The sequence below is a fragment of the Carcharhinus amblyrhynchos genome, chromosome 1 (genome assembly GCF_965287045.1).
Source record: "Carcharhinus amblyrhynchos chromosome 1, sCarAmb.v2.hapA, whole genome shotgun sequence".
In the NCBI taxonomy this organism is placed as follows: domain Eukaryota; kingdom Metazoa; phylum Chordata; class Chondrichthyes; order Carcharhiniformes; family Carcharhinidae; genus Carcharhinus; species Carcharhinus amblyrhynchos.
Genome location: NC_137324.1, coordinates 40,998,190 through 41,023,628, shown reverse-complemented (window position 1 = coordinate 41,023,628; position 25,439 = coordinate 40,998,190). Strand labels below are relative to the sequence as shown.

At 41.2% G+C, this 25,439-nt stretch overlaps 1 protein-coding gene across 7 annotated transcripts in view; it reads left to right on the top strand.

Annotated features, from left to right (window-relative positions):
• celf4 (CUGBP, Elav-like family member 4) overlaps nucleotides 1–25,071 on the top strand; it is a 1,183,497-nt gene extending 1,158,426 nt beyond the window's left edge. For all 7 annotated transcript variants that reach the window (XM_080215459.1, XM_080215370.1, XM_080215109.1 and 4 more), the window contains one exon: nucleotides 23,171–25,071. The gene's annotated coding sequence lies outside the window, so the exon portion shown is untranslated. The remainder of the gene's footprint in view (nucleotides 1–23,170) is intronic.
• Nucleotides 25,072–25,439: the final 368 nt, after the last annotated feature.

Genomic DNA, 25,439 nt, shown 5'->3' with positions numbered 1-25,439 from the left:
CCTTCAGCTTCTCACTAAAACATGTTTCTCTCAGCACTTCTGGTATATTATTCATGTCTTCCTTTGTGAAGACTGAAGCAAAGTACAAATTTAATTGCTCCGTCATTTCTTCATTCCCCGTTATGAATTCTCCTGACCAAAGAGGTTTACATTTGTTTTTGTCAATCTTTTTCTCTTTATATATCTATAGAAGCTTTTGCAGTCAGTTTTTATGTTCCCTGCTCGCTTACTTTCATACTCTATTTTTCAGTCTTCATCAATCCCTTGGATCTCCTTTGCTGAATTTTAAACTGTTCCCAATCCTCAGGCCTATTGCTTTCTCTTGCTTCTTCCTTAAATCTTTGCACTATCTCTAATTTCCCTTGTAAGCCATTGTTACCATTCTCTTACCAGTCTTGTGCCAAGCAGGAATAAACAACTTCTGGAGTTCACCTATTCATTCTTTAAATTCCTGCCATTACCTGTCCACTGTCTTTCCTTTCAGTAATGACAGCCATCATGGCCAATTCATGCCTCAAACTATCATAGTACCTCTATTCAGGTTCAGGGCCCTATCCACCTTGACAAAGAATTCTACCATATTATAGCCATTCATTCCCAAGGATTCTCTCACAGCTAGATTACCAACTAATCCTTTCTCATTGCTCAACAGCCAGTCGAATATGACCTAAACCCTTATTGGTTCCTCAACATATTGCTCCAGAAAACCATCCTGTATGCACTCCAAAAATTCCTCCTCTACTGTACTGTGACTAATTTGACTTTCCCAATCTATATGCAGATTAAAGTGCCCATAATCACTGATGTTTCTTTAATACATCCATCTCTGATTTCCTGTCTGATGCTTATCCCAAGATTACCACCACAGTTTTGTGGTCTGTATACCACCTCCACCAATGTTTTTGCCCCTTGTTGTTTCTTAACTCGACCCATACAGATTCCACATCATCTATGCTAATATCTTCCCTCAATATCATATCAATGTCAATTTTAATCAACAATGCAACTCCACCACCTTTCCCTTTCCACCTGTCCTTCCTAAACACTGAATAGCCATCAATGTTTAGTTCCCATCCTTTTTCACCTTGGAGTCACGTCTCCGTAATGCCAACTATACCATGACCCTTTACATCCATCTGTGCAACTAATTCATCCATTTTGTTTTGAAATGCTCCAAGCATTCAGGTAAAACCTTAAGGTAAGCACTTTTATCATTTCTTTCCCCTTTCCTACTATTACCATCCATCAGAAACTAAACTGGGTAAATATTGTGGCTACAAGAGCAGGTCAGAGGTTGAAAATTCTGTAAAGAGTAACTTATCTCCTGCCTCCCCAAGTGTGTCGACCAGCTACAAGTCAGGAGTATAATGGAATACTTTCTAATTTCCTGGCTGAGTGCAGCTCTAACCACACATGAAACTTGATATCATCCAGGACAAAGCAACCCCCTTTATTGCATCTCATCTACCATCTCTGACATCCACTTCACCACCGTGTACACCATCTACATGAAGTACGGCAATAACTTTCTAAGCTTCTGTCAATAGCACCTTCCAAATTCACAACTTTTGCCATTTAGAACAAAGGCATCAGATGAATGGGAATACCAACACCAGCAAGATCCCTCCAAGCCACACACTATCCTGACTTGAAATATATTGCCGTTTCTTTACTCTCACTGGGTCAAAGTCCTGCAACTCCCTTCCTAACAGCAATGTGGGCATACTTACAACACGTGGGCTACAGCAACTACTCACCAACACCTTCTTAAAGGGCAATTAGGGATGGGCAGTAAATGTTGATCTTGCCAGAGATGTATACATAATAATATAATTACAAAGAGTCTCTGCATCCGGATGTGGATAATGGGGAAGTTCATTGAATTTCAAGGGGAAAATATTAGATTCTGTCTTGTTGGGGATGGTGATTGCCTAGCATTTATGTGCCTGAGTGTTACTTGCTACCTATCAGCCAAAGCCTAAATGATGTCCAGGCCTTGCTGCATACAGGTATGGACTGCTTCAATGTCCAAGGAGCTGTGAATAGTATTGAACATTGTGCAATCATCAGCAAACATCCCCTCTTCTGATCTTATGTTGGAGAGGTCACTGATGAAGCAGGTTAGGCCCTGTTCACTACCCTGAGGAACTCCTGCAGTAATATTCTGAGCCTGTGAAGATTGACTTTTAACAACCACAGACATCTCCCTTTGTAATACTGAAAAAAGGTAACAGAGATAGAGAAGAGGCGAGTCCTCAGGATGGGATATGAACAGAAGGATTAGAATTTAAAGTGGGAGGTACTGGCGGGCTAGCGATCAGTGTAGCTCAGTAATAAACTTCAGCCGTGAAGAGTTTTCACCCTTATTCACATTGACTTCAATTTTGCATGGGCTTCCTGATGCCACACAGGTAAATGCTGTCATAATGTCAAGTGCAGTAACTCTTACTGGAAATACAGAGCACCTTCTGGTGGGGTGAGAGATGCTGATCTCTGTGGATCACCTCATTTGCAATCCTCCTTTTGCTGGTTGATTTAGTTATTACTTCAAACATTTAGAATAAGCAAGAAGCAGACTTCTCTGATTGAATGTGCTTGTTTGGGCTGTACAGAAATGTTTAAGAAACCAGCAACAGTGGGGGAAAAAGGAGTTTTGCAGAACTGCGTTCTTTGAAGGTCTTTATTTGTTATGCAATCACTTCTTGAAACGTTCTGCACGTGCTTTCAAAGAGTCTTATAAGGATCTATTGTGATGATACAGTACCTTTAAGAAATGTATTTGTATCACATTTCCTGTTCTTTTCAGCAGTTTATTTTATTACCAGCGTCACTTTGCCTGTACCCAGCAGCCCATCTTGTTATGGCAGCAGCATAATTGATCTTAATTGCTGGAATGTTTGTTCTAATCTGGACTAATGCAGGGTTGTTATTTTAGTGTTTTCCCCTTGGGCTTTCCAGAGTGGGGCTTAATTGGAGTTTTAACAAGAAAATTCATATGACTGGGTGGAGCTAGGCTCACAGGGAGAAAGTTTGGGAGATGCAGGGAAAAAAAATAGCTCAGCGTCTCTGGAGATTGGAGACTGAGATCTGCCAGAAAATAGGCCTCTTTCTTTGAAGTTATGTTGCTTGAAGGTAGATCTTTCTCTGGAAACTGTGTCTTACAGAGGGATTAAATGGCTGGAAATCTAGCATCCACATGAGCATATCTGTTTTTAGTGCTAATTGGTTCTGAAGTAGAATTTATGCCTATGTGGATATTGCTTGAGTTGGAGCTATAGAAATGGATAGCTGTTAAGAATTATACTTTGTCATGTTTAAGTATTTTAATTGGTAAAAATAATTTGTTTTGTTCTATTTATTTGGCACGAATGCCAAAATCAAATCGAGTTGGGGTCTAGGCTAACTTCTTACTGCACCTTGGAGTTTCTGATTTGGTTCCTAACCTGTATACAGGTTAATGCGGCCCTGCCAGCACTTGATACAAATCTATGCAAGGGTTTAGGCTGGTGAGAGTATTAACTTCTATTGCTCAGCTTCCTAAACAGTTCAAACTTGCACACCTCAGCATGTAGCTTGTCAAATTGTTTATTGCATTACAGTTCCAGTTCCATCGTATTTTGTGGTTTATTGTTGAATATTGGAAATGTGAAGAAACCAGGAAATAGTTATTCATTATGTTACTTTGGTCCAAACTAAACAAAAATAGACCTGAGTGGGTTATTATTATATAATAAAGAAAAGCTCTGAGAGCTGGAAATTTGAAGTAGGAGCAAAAGATATTGGAAGCGCGGCAAATTGATTAACATTTTAGGTATTTTTTATTCTTTCCTTGGATGTAGGAATTTCTGGCAAGGCCAGCATTTATGGTCCACCTTGGTGAACCAGTTTCTTCAAACACTGCAGTCCATGTGATATAGAAACACCCACAGTGCTGTTAGAAAGGGAGCTCCAGAGTTTGATTCAGCTACAGGAAAGGAACAGAGATCTAATTCTAAGTCAAGATGGTGTGTAGCTTGGAGGAAAACAAAGAACAAAGAACAAAGAACATCACAGCACGGGAAACAGGCCCTTCGGCCCAACGAGCCCGCGCCGCCGTCCTACTATCTCAGTGACCTATTCATGATTTTAGTCTACGCCTAATGTGCGAGGATCAGGGAAGTCCAATTTAGGGACAATTTAGTACCCAATCAATCAGCCTAACGTCTGTTCCCATGCGTCCACTGCCCATGTCCTCCATATGATAGAGGTAGTCAGCATGAAAGCTGCTGTTGAAGGAGCCTTTGGTGAGTTGCTGTAGTGCATCTTGTAGGTGGTATTTACTGTTGTCACTGTCCATGGGGATGGGGCCCTGTCAAGCAGGCTTCTTTAGCCCTAATGGTGTCAAGCTTCTTGAGTGTTATTGCAGCTACACTTAACAAGGTAAGTGTAGAATGTTCCATCATATTCCTGACTTGTGCCTTGTGTATGGTAGGATATGGTTTGGGGAGTCAAGAGATGAGTTACTCACCACAGAATTCCCCATTTATGACCAGTAGATGAAGTACTTCCTTGGATAAGATTCCAAGATACTTCTGGGAGAGGTAAGGCACCCTTTGGGATTGTTGGAATTGAACACAATTTTAAGCACAAACTCACTGGAACTGTCAGGCTGTCAAGGAAGTGTCAAATGATACCAGTGGGTTGATGTGGAATGTGTAAGGGCAAAGGATGGCGGGTCTGTCATTCTGTCAAAGGACCAGCCATTCTTTGACAGAATATAACCTTGTCAGTTAGGATCATATTGTCTGGAGTTTAGAAGACTGAGAGGGGATCTCACAGAAACTTATAAAATTCTAACTGGATTAGACAGGGTAGATTCAAAAAGAATGTTCTCAATGGTGGGGGAAGTCTAGAACTAGGAGTCATAGTTTGAGGAGAAGGGGTACACGTTTTAGGACTGAGGTGAGGATTTCTCCACCCAGAGTTGGTGAATGTGTGGAATTTACTACCACAAAATGCAGCTGAAGCCAAAAGCTTGTCAGATTTCAAGAAGAAATTAAATATCGCTCTAGGGACTATAGGGATATGGGGGGAGGGCAGAATCAAGATATTGAATTTGATGATCAGCCATGATCAAAATGAATAGTGGAGTAAGTTTGAAGGGCCGAATGGCCTATTCCTGCTTCTAGCTTCCAGATTTCTATGATGGATAATATGAGATGTGATGAGTTGGAACTGAACTGGCATGGAGCTATGAGGACCCGTTGGGGTGGCTGGTGATGATGCGTTGGGATCGGGAGTGTGTGAGAGGACAAATTTGAGGGGGCAAGGCTCAATAATTTTTTGTTTTATTATTATTTTTAATTATTTAAACAGACTCAAGGGTTGGCCTGCCTAATTCCTATTTCAGGTCTCCAAACCACCACCCATCTACCCCCCACAGAGCAACTGAAAATCTGACCTGCAGGCAGCCGTTTTAATGTCAAGTTCAACAAGCCAGGAAATCTGACTGTGCAAACCTGACTCAGGGATGGGGGGGATGGGCGAACCTCTGGGCCATAAAGAGTTAACATGATAAATGACATTTTGGTGATGGTTACACTGATTTTAGTGTCATCCTTGAAGCTCAGCAGCTCACTTCTATTTTCAAAATTTTGCCCTCCCCCCCCTCACTTCCTCCTTGGTGTGGCTCAATGTGTTGTAGCTACTCACTGTTAGCTCATCTCAAGGGATCAATCTTCATATTTGGGTGGCACAGTGGTTAGCACCGCTGCCTCACGGCACCAGGGACCTGTGTTCGATTCTTGGCTTGGGTCACTGTCCGTGTGGAGTTTGTACATTCTCCCCGTGTCTGCGTGGCTTTCCTCTGGGTGCTCTGGTTTCCTCCCACAGTCTAAAGATCTATGGATTAGATGGATTGGCAATGCAAATTTCCCCTTGGTGTCAGGGGAACTAGCTAGAGTAAATGAATTGTGTTATGGGAATAGGGTCTGGGGGGGGGGGTGGGGGGGGTGGGGGGGGGTGGATTGTGGTCAGTGCAAATTCTTTGGGCTGAATGGCCTCCTTTTGCACTGTAGGATTCTATGGGTTCAGGCATTACCCATACAGTTAGTGTAATGTAAAAGGGGCAATCTTCCTCAAGTCCTGTAGTGTCTTTATCCAATATTAATACAGACAAACTTAGCAGGAGAAGTTTCTGGAAATCAATCAGAAGCAGACACTCCTAATCCAACACTGCTGGAAACAACTCTATCATCCCGAAACTGTCCTGGTTAAAATCAGTAACTCAGCAACAAATAAGAATCAACCTGAGGTCCTTGAAAGTCTGTGTGGCACCATTCCACATCAGGCAATATATTGACCAACGAGACAGCAGAGGAGCCCGTCACCTTTACTTCTAAAACGTGGTTCTTAGGGCGGCACGGTGGCACTTCTGCCTCACAGCGCCAGGGATCTGGGTTCAATTCCTGGCGTGGGTCACTGTCTGTGTGGAGTCTGCACTTTCTCTCCATGTCTGCGTGGGTTTCGTCCAGGTGCTCCGGTTTCCTCCCACAATCCCAAAAACGTGCTGGTTAGGTGCATTGGCCACGCTAAATTCTCCCTCAGTGTACCCAAACAGGTGTCGGGAGTGTGGCGACAAGGGGATTCTCACAGTAACTTCACTGCAATATTAATGTCAGCCTTTCTTTTGACACTAATAAATAAACTTTAAACTTTTAAATCTAAGTCATGTGTTCTTTTCCCGGTTCCTGGAGAATTCACAGCTCGAGCAGCTGGCCCTTCATCTTACAAATGTTTAAAATTAGTTTTGTTTTTACTTCAGTGCCCACAGCAAGCAGTGAAGGTGAATCTTGGCACGGTTCTATTTTTTAATGTCAGTTGTGAAGGGTTCTCCGTTTGAAAGGAAGTTGCTTTCCGGAACTTGAACGAGTTTCCAGTAAACGTCCCGCAGAGTGCTGTGCCTGTTTCTGAAGTATCAACATTGAGAACCAGTTTTACTCTGTCTCAGTCATTGTACTGCAGCATAATGGATAATAACTGTCTGCAAACCTTAAAAATGAGAGGCTTGTCAATACCCTAGGTGGCCGTTTATGTTTCTCTAATTATTTTTAGCATATTATCTTGGAGAAAGACACAGCAGGAGAAAGGAATTTAAATAGAATCGTTTCTTTGTGCTGTTGAGAATGGAGGTTTAGGAGTGCTGTGTAGTGCACAGTTTTGCTATTATGAGTGTTTATTGATTAGCATATCAGTAATGTATTATAATTTATGTTATATATAGATGTAATTTATTCAAATTGTTACTGCTGTTTTAAGTTCTTATTGTTTCACCAAACAGTGAGACTACCAGCACTGGGTAATCCAACAGTTCTTTTATGTTTCAAGGTGTGACTTTTCCCTCACATCATCCATTTGATAATTTGTTTGAATGGCTTCATCATCAATTTGTCACCACTGGTATTGTGGGCAATGCCTCAATTAATTTTATCTGTAAGCTACAATGACAAGACTGAGGAAATTCCTCATTATTCAAACTCAGATCCCAAAGACCAAAGTCAGAAGCATTGCAGGTTCTTGCAATTGGTATCAGGGCCATTGTGTCACCTAAGGTTCACATGGGTCAATTTTCAACTCCTAAATTTAGTCATCTTGAGGCAATAATGGCATCAAAATGAAATCAGTTGACTTATAACCTTACCAAGGACTCATTTTGATTAGGGAGTTATGGCCAGCCTAAGATCCTGACTGTTTCAGGTAAGATCCTTTTAAATATGCAATTTGGGATCCTTCGATATAAGTGGGACCCCTGATTCTAATTTTGGGAGGGAAATGAAAGGAATGATGCACTTGTTCATCAGTTCCACAGACCACGAGACTAGAGATGCCCAGCAAAGGTAAGCTTCCAATTAATTCTGTGGAGCCAAGAGAAGCGGGCCCGATATGAGAGAGCCTTTATCCCGTAATCTGAATCCAAACATCTGTTTGGCTCCCTGCAACTCACTGGTTTGATGGAAGTGAGGCCGGGACCTGTAAGTCACAGCCCTGCTTTCTACCCAGCTAGAGCTGGCAAACATTAAGCACAAATATCAAAATTAACCTTTATTTCTAATTAGAGTTTTGTTAGCAAAGTGACATCCTAATCTTGAGCCTTTGTTAGTTTCTTTGTCGAGCCTGAGCAGGGCCTGAGCTCCCAATATGACCACTGTGTTCAAAAGACTTTGCATGATCCCAAAGCTGCTTACAAATATTTTCAACCTGTATAGAAAAGCTAAGATTCAGATACCTGAAAACAGCAGGACAGCAATGTGCAATTATGAGAAATACCACTGCAATGCTGTAGAACATTTTCAGTTTATAATATACTTGACTTTGTGAATAAATTACTTTGTGTATTTTTCTAAAGATTAATACTGTAAAAGTGGGTGCAGAAACGTTAACACAAGCAAGGTACATTTCTTAAATCATTGTATGCTGGGAATTAACTGGAAGATATCGATCTTTCATTCTTGATTTGATGCTAACACGGTACTGAAACCTCAAAGGGCTTTTAAAAGCTTTAGAACGTCAAGGCAATGACTGTTGTGTTCATTTTAAAACATGAAGAAAAATCTATCCCTGCTGCGCTTATTTCTGTTGACACGAAGAACAAAGAATCTAAAACATAGAAGTATGAAAGGGTTTATTAATATATATTCAGTGGGATGGCATTTACTAGAACATTGCCTTGATGATTCACAGGAAATAAAATGTAAATGAATATTTCTGTGAACAGCTTGGAACGGGTAGCAGTCACGCAGCATGAATCGAGATTCAGACTAGCTGAGTATCCGTTAACCTGATTACTAAGCAAAACTGGGAATGGTGGTGGGAACATAAACTATTAAGCTATACTCTCTATGACTGTAACACTACATTCTGCACTCTCTTGTTTCTTTTTCTATGAATGGTATGCCCTGTCTGTACAGCCCGCAAGAAACAGTACTCTTCACTGTATGCTAATACATGTGACAATAATACATCAAATCAAATTAGGACCCGGGTTCAATTTGCCTCAGGGGACTGTACAGAGTTTGCACGTTCTTCCTGTGTCTGCTTGCATTTCCTCCAGGTGCTCCAGCTTTCCTCCCACATTCAAAGACATGCTGGTTAGGTGCATTGGCCATGTGTATCCGAACAGGTGCTGGAGTGTGGCAACTAGGGGATTTTCACAGTAACTTCATTGCAGCATTAATGTAAGCCTAATTGCAACACTAATAAATAAAATGTAAATCTAAAAACTTTAAACTTTAAAATTTTAAAAATGTTAAACTTTAATTATGGGAGTAATTTATAAGTCCTCAAGCAGTAATAATACCAAAGGACAAAGTAGAGAGGAAAAGATAAATGGAACATGTGAGAAAGGTAGTGCATTAATCATGGGTAATTTTACTCTCCATATAAATTGTGTGAATCAGATTGGTAAATGTAGCATGGAAAATTAGTTCATAGATTGCTTTCAAGACAATCTCTTGGAATACTATTACCAAACATGGTTTAAAAAGTTTAACAGTTTATTTATTATTAGTCACAAGTAAGGCTTACATTGACACTGCAATGAAATTACTGTGAAATTCCCTGAGGGATTAGGAGTAGGCTATTCTAGACTTGGTAGTACACAATGAGACAGGATTAGTCAATAACTTAATTGTAAAGCAGCCTTTAGGCGATAACCTGATAGAATTTCACATTCAATTTGAAGTTGAGAAATGTGGATCTAAGAATAGTTGTTAAAACCAAATAAAGGTAATTCTAAGGGCATGAAAGCAGAGTTAGCTCGAGTGAGCTGGGAAACTCAATCAAAAGGTAGGACAGTAGAGATGTAGTGGCGGACTTCTAAGGGCATAGTTAATAATTCCAAATAAGAACGCTTCTTTGAGAAGAATGCATCATTTGTGGCTATAAGGAAATTAAGGACGACATCAAACTGAGAGAGACACTGGACAAATCTATTGATCAGGAAATTGGACAGATTTTAAGAACCAATAAAGAAAGAAAAAGATGGAGAAATTAGACTGAAAGAAAAATTGCTACCAGTATAAAAAGATAACAATTTCTACAGGTATTTAAATAGAAAAAGAGTAACCAAAGCTAATGGTGGCCCTCTAGAGAGAGAAAATCTGAAGAGTTAACAATGGAAAACAGGGAAATAGCTGGAGGGTTGAACAGATATTTTCTCTTTTGGAAGACTTGGGAAACATCCCAAAGATACTTGAAATAAGAGGTGAAAAAGCAGCAGAAATTTAAAACATCATTATCTCCAGGGTAAAGGTACTGTGAAAACTATTAGACGTAAAGGCTGACAAATCCCCAAAACCTAATAGAAGTGGCTGCAGAAATAGTAGAGGCAGCAGTTATAATCTTCCAAAATTCTATAGATTCTGGAAAGATCCCAACAGATTGGAAAACAGCAAACGTAACACATTAATGTAAGAAAAGAGGGAGATAGAAAGCAGAAAACTACAGACCCAATTATCCTGAATCTCTGGAATTCTCTGCCCGTTGAAGTGGTGGAGGCTACCTCGCTAAATATTTTTAAGACGCGGGTTGATGGGTTTTTGATAAGAGAGGGGATTAAGGGTTATGGGGAGAGGGCGGGAATGTGGAACTGAGCCACGACAGATCAGCCATGATCTTATTGAATGGCGGGGCAGGCTCGAAGGGCTAGATGGCCTACTCCTGCTCCTATTTCTTATGTTCTTATGTTCTTATGTTAGAATCCATTATTAAGGATAGCAGGATACTTAGAAAATCATAATGGGATCAGACAGAGTCAACATGATTTTGTAAAAGCAGAAATTGTGTTTAATTTATTTAGAGTTAAAATGATAGAATCCTACAGTGCAGAAGGAGGCCATTTGGCTCATTGAGTCTACACTAATCACAACCCCACCCAGGCCCTATCTCCTTAACCTCATGCATTTACCCTAGCTAGTCCCCCTGATACTAAGGGGCAATTTATCAGGACTAATCCACCTGGCCCGCGCATTTTTGGACTGTGGAAAGAAACCAGAGCGCTCGGAGGAAACCCATACAGAAACGGGGAGAATGCGCAAACTCCACACAGACAGTGACCCAAACACAGAATTGAACCCAGGTCTCTGTGCTGTGAGACAGCAGTGCTAACCACTGCGCCATTGTACCGCCCAAGTACTGTGTGGAATTGTGGTTCTTCAAGGAAGTAACAAGCAAGGTGGTTATAGGGGAAGTGGGGTACTAGGATTCCTAAAAAGCATTTTGATAAGGTGTTGCATCACAGGTTACTCCACAAAGTAAGAGTTCATGGGGTAAGGGGCAACATGATGGCATGGATAAAGGATTGGTTAGCTAACAGGAAACAAAGTAGAAGTCGATGGATCTGTTTTGGGTTGGCAAGTTGCAACTAGTGAAGTGTCACAGGGTTCAGTTCTGGGGTTTCAACTATTTACAATATATTACAATGGCTTGGATGAAGGGACAGAACACGTGGTAATAATTTTGCTGATGCAACAAGATAGATAGGAAAGTTGTGAAGAGGACAGGTTGGCACAACATCAAGGGCCAAAGGGCCTGTACTGCGCTGTAATATTCTTTGCTCTATGTTCTATGAGGCGAAGAGTCTACAATGGAATGTAGGCATGTCATTAGGAAAGCAAATGGAATGTTGCTATTTATTGCAAGGGGAATGGAATTTACAAGTAGGATTTACAAGGGTCTTGGTGAGGTCATGAAGGAGACTCCCTGGCCTTCGCCAAATGGGATTTCCCATTGACTGCAGCCCACACTACCAGGAAACATCTGTCATGGGACCAGAATTTCCCACCAGAGTAAACAGCCAGAGAATTCCGGCCCCAATCTGGTGTGGTATGACTGGTTTTGACCTCCTTATTTGAAAAAAAATAATTGTATTGGAAGCATTTCAGAACTGGTTCATTTGATTAATTATTGGGATGAAGAACTTAACTTATGAAGAAAGGTTGAAAATATTGGGCATTTGGCATTTGGAAGGGTCAGTAGTGTTCTTATTAAAAGAATAAAATCTTAAGTTAATGTGACTGCAAGGGTGCTGAGGAAATGTCTCCTCTTGTGGCAGAGAGTAGAACAAGGGGACACAATTTAAAAATAACAGCTCTTCCTTTTAAGATGGCAATGAGGAGAACCTTTTTCTCTCCAAGGATCATTAGACTGTGGAATTATCCACTCCAGAAAGCAATGGAAGTTGTGTTCATTCAAGGCACAGTTAGGTGGATTTTTGATAGACAGGGAGTCAATAGTCATGTGGGGACAGATAGGAAAGTGAAGTTGAGGGCACAACTAAATCAGCCATGATCTTATTGAATGGTGGAGCAGTCTCACAGGGCCAAATGGCCTACTCTTGCTGCTAAGTCCGATGTTCTTATGACATTTTATTCCTTTCTCTCCAGTGTGACCATATTTCAGTTTGACTTTTTTTTTTGCATCATTCTTTGGGATGCATTTTATCTTCAATCAACCTGATACATTCTCCTGATGCACAGAACTTTGTATCAGGAGTTTAGCCTTGCATTCCAGATCTTTCCCAGTTACTAAAAATAATGGATGTAAATCCATGGAGGCAGTTACCTGACTACTGCTGACACACAGGGTATGGTCTTATCGGCTGTTCATGCCACACTCCCACTTCAGCGGGGTCAGAGAATTTGGCGCCCAGCCAAATCTCCGTTCACTGCAGTGGGATGGGAAAATCCCATTGACGTGAGTGGCTGTAAGACTCCGGCCATGGTATTCTACACCATGAGTGCTAAAAGTGAAAGTTTATTATTTTCGGTTAATATACATCTAATTACTTTTGTTTCTTTTATTGCAATTCTTTTTCAAGCATAAAGTCAATGTTGCTCTTCCAATACCTCCAGCAAGTCTATCATTGTGCCAGTTAATGAACCATAGCTTCATTTTCTTACTCTCCTGCACCCTGAGTGCATTTTGCTGACATACACAGTACGTGGCCAGATAAAATAGACTCACTGCCCATTTCCATCATTGTTTCCCAATTCAGCAATGTACTGAGTTTGGTGAAAGACTTTCGCCATATTTAGAATCATTAGGCTGGATTGTACAGGCCATTGACAGGTATGGTGACACAGTGGTTAGCACAGCTATCTCACAGCGCCAGGAATCGGCCTTTGGTGACTGTCTGTGTGGAGTTTGCACGTTCTCTCGGTGTCTGCATGGGTTTCTTCCAGATGCTCCAGTTACCTCCCACACTCCAAAGATGTGCATGTTAGGTGGATTGGCCATGCTAAATGCTTAGTCTCAGGGGGACTAGCAGAGTGAATGTGTGGGGTTACGAGGATGGTGCTTGGTTGGGATTTGTCAGTCCAGGCTGAATGGTAGGATTCTTGGTGGGAAACTAGGTGGTGGAATTGTATATTAACCGCTCTGCCATCAACAGCATGCTCACTACTGGACAGTTTGGTCGTCACACTTACACTGGGTTGTACAGAGCCCACCCTCAGCACATAAACCAGCCCATAAGATGGTTACAGCACAGAGAAGGCCATTCATCCCATTTTTCCCATGCCTGCTTATCTCTTCCCACTCCTCTGTCTTTTCCCTATAGCCTTGCAATTGTTTTTGCTTTATATAATTATCCAATTTGCCATTGATAGAAACAATTAAATCTGCCACCATCAGACTCTCAAGCGCTGTATTCCAGATCCTAATCAGTTGTTGTGCAGAAAAGCCTTTCCCCATGTCACCTCTGGTTCTTTTGCCGATCAGTTTCCTTTGGTATTTAAACTTTCTGCCAAGAGGAATGGTTTCCCTTTTTATTCTGTCTAGACACTTCACCTCTGTCAAATCAACTCTGCAACCTTCTCATCTCTCAGGTGAACATCCCCAGATTCACTAAATCCATGTAACTAAAGTCTCTCACCCCCAGAATTCTTGTAAATCCTTTCTGGACTCTCTCCAAGGTCGTCACATCTTTCCTAAACTTAAATAGTTTTAAGAGTGCAAGGTCCAATTGAACATTTAAGTTTAGTTTAAAGTTCATTTACTAGTGTCACAAGCAGGTTTACATTCACACTGCAATGAAGTTATTGTGAAAATCCCCTAGCCACCACACTCCTGTTCGGGTACATGGGGGAAGACCAATGCACTTAACCGGCACATCTTTCAGACTGTGGGAGGAAACCTGAGCACTGGAAAACCCCAAAATCTCAAAATATTCTATAAGTATATCAATGGGAAGAGGGAAACAAGGAAAGAGTAGGGTCCATTAAGGATCAAGGGAGCAAAGTGTGGATGGAACAAGAGGACATTGGAAAAGTGTTGAATGAATATTTCACATCTGTCTTCACTCAAGAGAATGAGGACCATGGTTTGGAATTCAGGGAGAGGGACAATGAGGTTCTTGAGCAAATTAACATAGGGAAAGACAAGATATTGGTAGCCTTAAAAGTGGATGAAGCTCCAGGTCCAGATGAATTGTGTCCTCGGTTGCTGTGAGAGAGATTTCAGGGGCTCTGACCCAAATTTATGATTCCTCTCTGGCCACAGAGGAGGTAAGAAATCTCACAACACGAGGTTAAAGTCCAATAGGTTTATTTGTAGCAAACACCACTAGCTTTCGGAACTGGCTGTTTCTTTGTCAGGTGGGTGGGAGTTCTGATCACAAACAGGGCATATAAAGACACAAACTCAATTTACATGAATAATGATTGGAATGTGAGTCTTTATAGCTAATCAAGTCTTAAAGGTACAGACAATGTGAGTGGAGAGATAATTTGTGTCTTTAATGCCCTTCTTGTGATCAGAACTCCCAGCCACCTGATGAAGGAACAGCCAGTTCCGAAAGTTAGTGGCTTTTGCTACACATAAACATATTGGACTTTAACTAGTGTTGTGAGACTTCTTACTGTATTTATCCCAGTCCAATGCCGGCATCTCCACATCATGGAGGAGGTGCCAGACGACAGGAGAATAGCCAATGTAGTTCTGCTATTTAAGAAGGGTTGTAGAGATAAACCAGGGAACTAAGGCCAATGAATCTCACATCAGTGGTAGGGAAACTCTTGGAGAAACTTCTGAAGGACAGCATCATTCTCCACTTGGAGAGGCAAAGCTTGATCAGGGATAGGCAGCATGACTTCATCATTACAAATTTGATTGAATTTTTTGAGGAGGTGACCAGGTGTGTAAACAAGGATTGTGTAGCCAATGTAGGTTATATGGATTCCAGCAAAGCCTTTGACAAGGCCCCACATGGGAGATTTGTAAAGAAGGGAAATTCACATGGGATAAAGGGTAATTTGAAAAAGTGGATTCAAAATTGGCTCAATTGCAGAAAACAGAGGGTGATGATAGAAGGTGGCTTTAGTAACTAGAAGCCAGTGTCCAGTAGCATACCTCAAGGATCTGTGTTGCACCCTTATTTTTCATCATTTATATAAATGATATTGCTAACTGTGGGGGGTAGGATTAATAAGTTTGCAGATGACACAAAGATTGGATAGGCGGTTAACAGTGAGCCAGAGTTTCTTGGGCTACGAGAAGATATAGATGGAATGGACAGTTAAGTGGCAGATGGAATTTAACTCCGAAAAGTGTGAGGTGATGCACTTTGGAAGAAGTAATTTGACAAGAAAGTACTTAATGAATGATAGGACACTGGGAAGTTCTGCGGAACAAAGGGACCTTGGCGTTTTTGTCCACAGATCTCTCAGAGCAGAAGGGATTCTTAATAGGGTGGTGAAAAAGGCATATAGGATACTTGTCTTTATCAATCGAGACATTGATTACAAAAGCAGGGAAACCATTCTGGAGTTGCATACAACTTTGGTAAGGCCACAGCTAGAGTATTGTGTGCAATTCGGGTTGCCATATTATAGGAGGGATGTGATTGCAGTGGCGGGGGTGCAGAGGAGATTCACCAGGATGCTACCTGGGATGGAACATTTAAGTTATGAAGAAAGGTTGGATAAACTTTTCATTGGAGCAGAGAAGACTGAGGAGCAACCTAATCTAGATGTACAAGATTATGAGACAAATGGACAGAGTGGATAAGGAGCCGCTGTCCCCCTTAATTGAAGGGTCGGTCACGAGGAGATATAGGTTCAAGGTGAGCCTCGCTGGAACGATGGAGGTTGAGGGGCAGTCTGATGGAAGCCTACAAGATTGATGGGTATGGACAGAGTGGACAGTCAGAAGCTTTTTCCCAGGGAGCAAGACTCAATTACTAGGAGGCATAGGTTTAAGGTGCAAGGGGCAAAGTTTAAAGAAGATGTACGAGGCAAGTTTTTTACACAGGGGATAGTGGGTGCCTGGAACTCGCTGCTGGAGGAGGCAGTGGAAGCAGATACAATAGTGACTATTAAGGGGCATGTGGACAAGAACATGAATAGGATGGAAATGGAGCAATGTGATCCTCGGAAGGGTAGGAAGGTTTTAGTTCAGTCGGGCAGGTTTGAAGGGCTGAAGGATTCTCTGTGAGGGGCAGGAGGTTTAGTGGGGTTGTGGGGAAAAACATTTTTACCCAGAGTGTGGTGACAGTCTGGAATGTGCTGCCTGGGAGGGTGGTGGAGGCATGTTGCCTCGTAACCTTTAAAAGTACCTGAGTGAGCATTTGGTGCATCATAACATTCAGCGTTATGGGCCAAGTGCCGGCAGATGGGATTAAGTGGGAGTTGTAATGTGTCAGTGTGGACTCAATGGGCCAAAGGGCCTCTTCTGTGCTGTATGATTCTATCATTTCATGTTGTCTGTCCTCATTCTTCTTACCAAAATTTATAATTTCACTATTCTCTGCATTGAATATCATCTGCCATTTGCCCATCCACTTTGCCAGTCCATGTTCACCTGAAATCTGTTACTGTTCTTCTCTGTGCAAACTTTGAAACTGCACCCTGAGCACCCATGTGCAGGCGATTAATATGCATCAAAATGAGCAATGTTCCTAATTCCAGCCCCTGGGGAACACTGCTGTGTACTTCCGTCAATTCTGAAAAAGCACTATTACAATTGTTCCCTCAGAAGAACAAGCTTCTCGTTGAGTAACCTTGGCCATCCAGTTTGTGTCAAAGTCAATGAGCTAAGAGCAGCCTGGCTGCTCCCAGGAGAGAATTTAATGGGTGTCTGCTATCCATTTTCTTTCTTTAAAAAGTCATTCTGACGACTCCATTAACTGTTTGTATTGGCATAAGGGTAAAACTCTGCTTCTAAATTATTCAAACATTGCTTGTAATTTAATTTTACATTCTCCTTTATCATTTTGGCCTTTGTTGCATCTGTGAAGAATAGCATCACATCGGTAGATTGCCCTGGGAGCAATCACTGTTAGTAACTAAGCTACTCTTCACCGATGTTCTTTGCAGAACTCCTACAGGACGTGACTAAAATGCATATTCAAGTAATTGTGATAGGAATGAGAAAGTTTTGCTTTATTTAGGGGATTGTTGTACTTTATGACCATTGATAAGTGGTAAACTGATGAAGTGACACACCGTTAAGGAGTGACTTGACAATTTCCTGAGAATGCCATGTATGTGCATGTGTGAGAATGTGTGGCATGTAACACACACTAAGCCCTTTTACTGATATATAATGGCTTACTGTGAGCTCCTGCAATTTTCTTGCCTAAAATAGCTTCTCGGGTGGAGAGAGTTCCCTGAAATTAGCAAGATGTGGTGGCACAGTGCTTAGCACTGCTGCCTCACAGTGCCACTGTCTGGACGGGGTCTGCACATTCTTCCCTTGTCTGCATGGGTTTCCCCCGGGTGCTCCCATTGTCCAAAAGATGTGCTGGTTAGGTGCATTGTACCCGAACAGACACCGGAGTGTGACAACTAGAAGATTTTCACAGTAACTTAATTGCAGCATTAATGTAAGCCAACTTGTGACACTAAGAATAAGCTTAAAACTAGGTGTTTTTGACCTGTTTGTCGGGATGGGGTGGGTAGGGGTAGGGGTTGGGGGCGGGCACAAGGAGTGTCACAGATCTTTGCTTCTCCTAGAAGATAGCATGCTGAGCAACTGAGCCATCTCAGGTTTGAAAGCATTAAGCTGAGTTTCCTTCTTCCCAAACCCAGCCCTACTTAAATTGATTGTAATACCCCTACTTCTGACCTTGCTGAGATCTGTTAACATGTGCAAAGGCCCAGGATTGTCCTGTTCTGTGTGACCCAGTTCTGCACTCGGAGGGGAGCAATCAAATGAACAACTAGAAGAGCCTTGTAATAATTATACCAAAGTTTAGTTCTTCGTCGTGTACAGGGAACTGCATTCATAGAAATATTTTCAAAAGGATAGATTAAAAAAGTGGGAGACCTTTCTTCTCCTCGTATCTAAGAAGCATAATTCTGGTATGAAACCAAATAATTCTGCCGTTTTGACACCTCTTCTTTATACAAGGTGACTAATTCATTCATTGGGACACTTATACTGAGCAGACATAAATGCTGATATTTCCCAAATGCATCCAGGTCAATTGAGAACATGACTTCAGTTTCTTTGCCCCTATTTAAGACAAAACATTGCCAACATGCAATACAGAGGTTGAACTGATCAGTGAGAGAAGACTCGTAAGGAATACTGATCTACAAAGATAAAGAGAGAAAGGATAACTCCAACTCTTATCCTTCCTGGAGCCAATTCAGGATTGAGGAATTTCCTGACTGTTGCTATTTCATTCGTCCGGGAGGAATTGGCTCAGGCAGTGGAAAAGGATTGGAAGTGTTCTTTTTTCCTTGCGTAATTGTAATATTGTTTTGATTTGCTAGTGTTTTTTTTTGTGACGAGATTACCAACTGTATGAACAATTATTTTCTTTCTCATTTGGTGAGCAGCCTGTTAGCCGGCACTCTGTGAATTTGGGATGCAAGTCTGTTATAATGGGTGAAAAAGCTGAAAATGTTGTTACACTGTAACTGATGTCTGTCCGCCACCATGCACTTAATCATGTCTTTCTGTTGAAGCATTCATTGCATACATTACATTACTGTTAACCATGTGTTTGTTAATCTTATACGCCTTTGCGAGGCTTCATCCATTTCCTTGAGTTTATTTTCTTGTTTTTTTTCGATTGCAAGTATTGCTTTTGACTGATGCTGTGTTTGGTACTTTTCCCCCTCCAAAAATTCTCTTCTTCTTTTGCCATTCGATCAAAAACCAAACCAAGCAGAGACAGTCATAGCCCGCAGTGTCAGGCTGTAGGAAAAGTATCCATAACAATGAAATGGAGAAAACGGTCCAGTGCGTAAGTTCTGTCAACTAGAAGTTAAAGTGTGATCTGATGGCGTCATGTAACAAGCTCAACGATTGGTTGCATGACATGCCGTCAAGTTTGGTGGAGGTGCTGTGAAAGCATTTTTCTTGGATGTTGTATCAGTTAATGATTGGCCAGTCATGATCACATATGTGCCTTTTGATTGTGTGATGCCACTATTCTTGCTGTGCTCATTTTAGTTTAGTGTTTGCGGTGGTTCCTTTTTAAATAAATATTATTTCTTTTTCGTTACCTTTTTTTACTTTTTAGTCCTGTCAGCTTTCTTCGCTTCTTTAGATGTCACATAAAACATTGATTCCCGATCCTTTTTTTTTTGAAAAAAAAATAATTTTTTAAAAAATGAGGTTTACCTGTATAATAAAAATGTGTTTCTTTGCACTGAAACTATTGTGATTTGTTTATTTTTTGAAGGAGGGGGCCTTTTTCATTTGAAGTGCCTAGGGCAAAAACAAAATGTCGCTGGATGCCAGCAGTCGCACATCCAAACTTACGCAAACAATGCCAAAAAAAAATGGCCAAAGCGTGCCTAACAATTTCAGATTCATTTTCAGTAGTATGTAAAAATGTCCCGGAACCAAAGTGTTTTTTTTTTGTGCAACTGAAAAAGGGTCCTTTGAAATTGTTTTTTTATTTTTGCTGTTGTAATTGTTCGATTGCTGTGTACGGTTTGCTCTTTGTTTAAACAACAGTGTGGGAACCTGCCAGCATGGATTGATATTCCGCATGTCACTCGTCCACTGAAGTGGATCATTGCAGTTCTAGATTCTATTGTTTTTTTTTAATATATAAAAAGTGTGAGCGGAATCTGCCTGCTAGCTGTAGACAGAACTGCTGTGAGATTTTTCTTTGGATTTAATATTATCTCTAGTGTTTAATGTAGCATTGCACTTTTTTTTAAAACATGTAATGCAGATTCTTAAAGACACAGTATCCCTGGCCGAATGCCAAAACTGTTTTGTAATCAACCTTTTTTTAAGTTTAGCCTTTCAAATACTGCAGCCTTTTCAAAATGCTTTGTGATTCTCCCTCATCCTCGTGCTATCTTTAGAATAAGCTCTTGCTTCAAGTCAATAAAGGAGCTGAAGCATCTTCTCTCATTGATCAAAGGCTGGATATTGGGCTGTTCCAAATTTTCTCTTGGCTTCAATATATCATGACAATTTTCCCCTAAATTTATCTTTCATTGGCCTCAACCATTCTCCTATCCTTTATTTATTAGCATCAAAGGAGGCTTACATTAATGCCACAATGAAGATCCCCTGGTCACCACACTCCGGCACCCTGTTTGGGTCAGTGCACCTAACCAGCACGCCTTTCAGACTGTGGGAAGAAACCAGGCCTCCCGGAGGAAACCCACGCAGACAAGGGGAGAACGTGCAAACTCCACACAAACAACAACCCAAGCTGGGAATCGAACCCGGATCCCTGGCGCTGTGAGGCAGCAGTGCTAATCACTGTGCCACCATGTCGCCCTAATGCAGCAGATGTAGCTTTTTATAAGTAAATACATTTTATATGTCCTTCTCACCCACCTCCTTTCATGGCTGAAGTGTCCAAAATTCCTCAGTCTTTCTTCAAATTTCAATCACCTGTTGCTCAGCCTTGGTCGTGTGCACCTTATTCCCTGTATCTCCAGGGTTTGAATCCCTCCCTTGTAAATTCCATGACCAAACTGGACTCAAGGTGAGGTCTCACACAGAGTTTCAGCTTATGATTTTCCAATTCATATCCCCACTGAAATTAGCAATGTTTCTCTTTGTTCAGTGTGACTTCAGTCAAACTGGCAGCAGCAGCCTTAGACTGAGAGATATACAGCATGGAAACAGGCCCTTCGGCTCAACTCATCCCTGCTGATCAAGTTTCCTAAACTAAACTAGATCCATTTGATTGTCAGCCTGATTGACAAATGCCACCAAAACTGTCGAGCTACCAGCTCTCAGTTATAGTCCACTGCAGTCCTGCAGATTCAGGACTGGATAACGACCCATACATCATCATGTTTCTGTCATATACATTGTGTGCTACATTTGAATGTAGTCAAATACATAGTATATATAACAAAGTATTTATAGCACAGAAACTGGCCATTTAGCCCTACAGGTGCGTGTCAATGTTTATAAGAACATAAGAACATAAGAACATAAGAAATAGGAGCAGGAGTAGGCCATCTGGCCCTTCGAGCCTGCCCCGCCATTCAATAAGATCATGGCTGATCTGTCGTGGCTCAGTTCCACTTTCCCGCCCTCTCCCCATAACCCTTAATCCCCTCTCTTATCAAAAACCCATCAACCCGCTTCTTAAAAATATTTAGCGAGGCAGCCTCCACCACTTCAACGGGCAGAGAATTCCAGAGATTCACCACCCTTTGAGTGAAGAAGTTCCTCCTCAACTCCGTTCTGAACTGCCCCCCCTTTATCTTGAGGCTGTGCCCCCTAGTCCTACTGTCTTTTTTGAGCGGGAAGAGTCTTTCCACCTCTATCCTATCCATCCCATTCATCATCTTATACGTCTCAATGAGATCTCCCCTCATTCTTCTAAACTCTAACGAGTACAAGCCTAGTTTATTCAGCCTCTCCTCATAGCTCAACCCCCTCAACTCCGGTATCAGCCTAGTAAACCTCCTCTGCACTCCCTCCAAGGCCAAAATATCCTTGCGCAGGTGCGGCGCCCAAAACTGCACACAGTACTCCAGCTGCGGCCTCACCAATGCCCTATACAGCTGCAGCAAGACCTCCCTACTTTTATATTCAATCCCCCTCGCTATGAAGGCCAGCATCCCATTCGCCTTCCTGACCACCTGCTGCACCTGCAGGCTGGGTTTTTGCGACTCATGCACAAGGACCCCGAGGTCCCTCTGCACCGTCGCCTGCTGCAGTTTTTCGCCACGTAAGTAATAGTCCTTCCTACCATTCTTCCTACCAAAGTGGACCACCTCACACTTGCCAACATTAAATTCCATTTGCCATTTCCTGGCCCATTCACCCAGCCTATCTAGATCCTTCTGCAGACTCTCCACACCCTCCGCACAATTTGCCTTTCCCCCAAGCTTATTCTCACCCTTTGTCATCCTAACCCATCAACACACCCTTTGTTTTCTTCTCATCATATGTTTATCTAGCTTCCCTTTTAATGCATCAGTGCTAGGCACCTCAGTGGGTGACACGGTGGCACAGTGGTTAGCAGTGCTGCATCACAGCGCCAGAGACCCGGGTTCAATTCAGCCTTGGGTCAGTGTCTGTGTGGAGTTTGTACATTCTCCCTGTGTCTGCATGGGTTTCCTCTGGATGCTCTGCTTTCCTCCCACACTCCAAAGTTGTGCAGGTTAGCCAGATTGGCCATGCTAAATTGTCCCTTAGTGTTCCAAGATATGTAGGTTAGTTGGGTTAGCCACAGTAAATGTTTGGAGCTACGGGGTGAGGACCTGGGTAAGATACTCTGTCAGAGCATCGATGCAGACTCGATGGGCCAAATGGCCTCTTCTGCCACTGAGGATTCTATGGTTCCTCTTTTCAGTAATGAATTGCATTCTCTGGGAAAAGAAGTTTCTCCTGTGTTCCCTACTTGTTTCATCAGTGACCATCTACCAATGTGGCCTCTAATAACAAGGGTTTTATCAATGCAAAATTAATTTGGATGCTTGGTTTCCACATCAAAAAAAACTTTTATGCATCAAGCCATTAGCTTAAAATACACGTGAAATATACAAACCACTTGATATTTTGAAAAGGCTGAAGACTTCAGAAAAGGCATATCTTGTAGATGCAATCCCTGGACTTTCAGATTGAAGGCAGAAAAAGCAGGGTGCTGTTTCTTTAGATTATAGTTCCAGTAAAACACGATTGGTGTCGTCTTTTTTCTACACACTGTCACACTCCCATCCCTAATCTGCCTTGTCTTGTCTTCACCTTTTAGGGCGGAAACTGGAGAGGACCGCATGTACAAAAAAAAATAATAAAAGTACTGTTAAATAAACCTTTGGACATATCAGCATACGCCAATCAAGCTGAAGACTTCTTCAGACTTTTATCTTTGACTGCTCTGATTGTTTAGACTGTTAAGTCTCTTCAAAATGTATCACTTCTGCTGAAGGATGAGTTTTGAACGCCTGGAAGGAGAAAATATATTAAAAAAAAGATACTAGGAGCTTGTAGAGCAACAAGTTGATAAGGAGTGCCTGTTGTCATCATGGATACAGTTGCCATGGTCACACATGGTAACAGTCACTATAAGTATCTGTCATTCCTTAGGTATTTTAGGGACCAAAGGACCAAACTTTTTATTGCAGACTTGTAGTCGTATGTAAATTATGGATTTCTTTCCTTCTCACACTGTTCCTAAAACAGTCTGAAGAGTTTATCTTGAATTGTAAAAAAAAGTAAAGTAATAATAATGATAATACTTAACTGCTTTTAAATAAGCAAGATTGTAGTTCTTTGATACTTTGGGAGGCACTTTGGTATCATTAATTCAAGTAAGTAGTTTTCATATGGTTTTCTGTAACTTTCATGAGGACTGACGTTTGAGATTGGCTTAACTGTGATTTGTGGGAAGCAAAAACAAAATCTTACTGAACGAGGACTATTTTGGAAATAGGATTATTGCTTGAAAATGGTTCATTGTGTTCTTAACCTTCCCTTGAAAAAAAAGAAACTCAATAGATGTACAGAATAAAAAAAAACTTTTAAATTACCAATATAAAAATATAAAAAAAAATTAGACATAAAAATGCAAAAAATAGAGGTTAGCGTTACTGCTAAAAATAAGAAATCCTGTAGAATTGTAATTTTGTAGAATTTAGATGAGCATATGTTCATATACTGCCACTTGCTATCTGATCCTGTTAAATACTGACGGAAGATAAGCTACACTGGCAGCTCCTTGACTGCAATCATTCCAGCTACGATTAAAAAAAATGAATTAAAAATATATTTAAAAAAACACACAAAAAATTGAAAACTATTGTAAACATTGCAGCAAAACGCGGATGTGAATATCCACCATGTTAGTGAGGGTCCCGGACTGACATGAAATCAGTCTGGAAGACCTGCTTGACATCATCAGGACCTGCTCTCTGCAAAACTCTTACCAACCTCCATCCATTACGATCGCACTCTCTGGTGTTCAAACACAAAATAAACTTCAGGGCCAGCGTAAAGTCCCTGACTCCCACCAAATTAACATTGAATCCGTATTTCAAAAGAAATAACTCAAAAAAAAATAGTGAATCTCTGCTGTTTACAGGAGGTACGAAAAAAAAAACAGAGAATGTTTAAAAAGGTTCTGGCTCTGTTTTATGTAAATAAATTTGCATATTTTGTAGGACTTTTACTGTACTGATTGAGAAAAAAAAGGAAACTATTTAATGAAAGCACGGTATTTATCTTTGGTAACTGATGCAATGGAGCAGTTGAAACAAAAAGCACTGTGTTGATTGCTGTAAAATCTGGAACCAATTTATTTATGAATTATTTATTCAGTTTATTTATTGTTCTTTCAGGAGGATGTCATGTTTTAAATTAATTTACAAATGCTAGCATTATAGCTGGCTGCTGCATTGTTTTATTTTTTTTAATTTATTCCTTGTAGGAGGTTTTTTAAAAAAATACATTCATTTTGATATTTTTTCAATTTCTATTTGCCTTTTTTTCTATAATTTTTGTTTCTGTCGTACTTTATCAAAAGAAACGTGCTGTATACCTATATCCAGTGTGGCATACAGTTATTACAAGACTGCTCTCTTCATTCTCAATTACCTGGAAACAATTGTAATCTTCATGTAAGTACTGGATGACGCTTTTCAGCTTAGCCCTAAATAAAGCACAGTTTAAGAAAAAGCATCTTGGCTTCTTTTTGGGTCTGTTCACATCATCGCTGGCTGCACATTCAGCCCAAGTAGCTGCATGCAATTTCTCACACACAGCCCTGCTATTTTAAAACTGTCCAAAAAGATTGCTCTATCTTTAGAGACGCTCCAAGCTGTGAGAAATTGTTCACTAATGAACAAAGGTTTCCCTGACAACCCCCAGAGCTAACAATGGAGGGTAAATACATTCTCCGAGGCAATCAAGTTCGACGTCGGGTGCCTGCACTTTTCCAAACACCAAATCAAGAGAGAAGCCCGGGGAAGAGCACATAATACCACCGTGCAGCCAAGCACAGCTGATGCCTAAGGTATCATTCC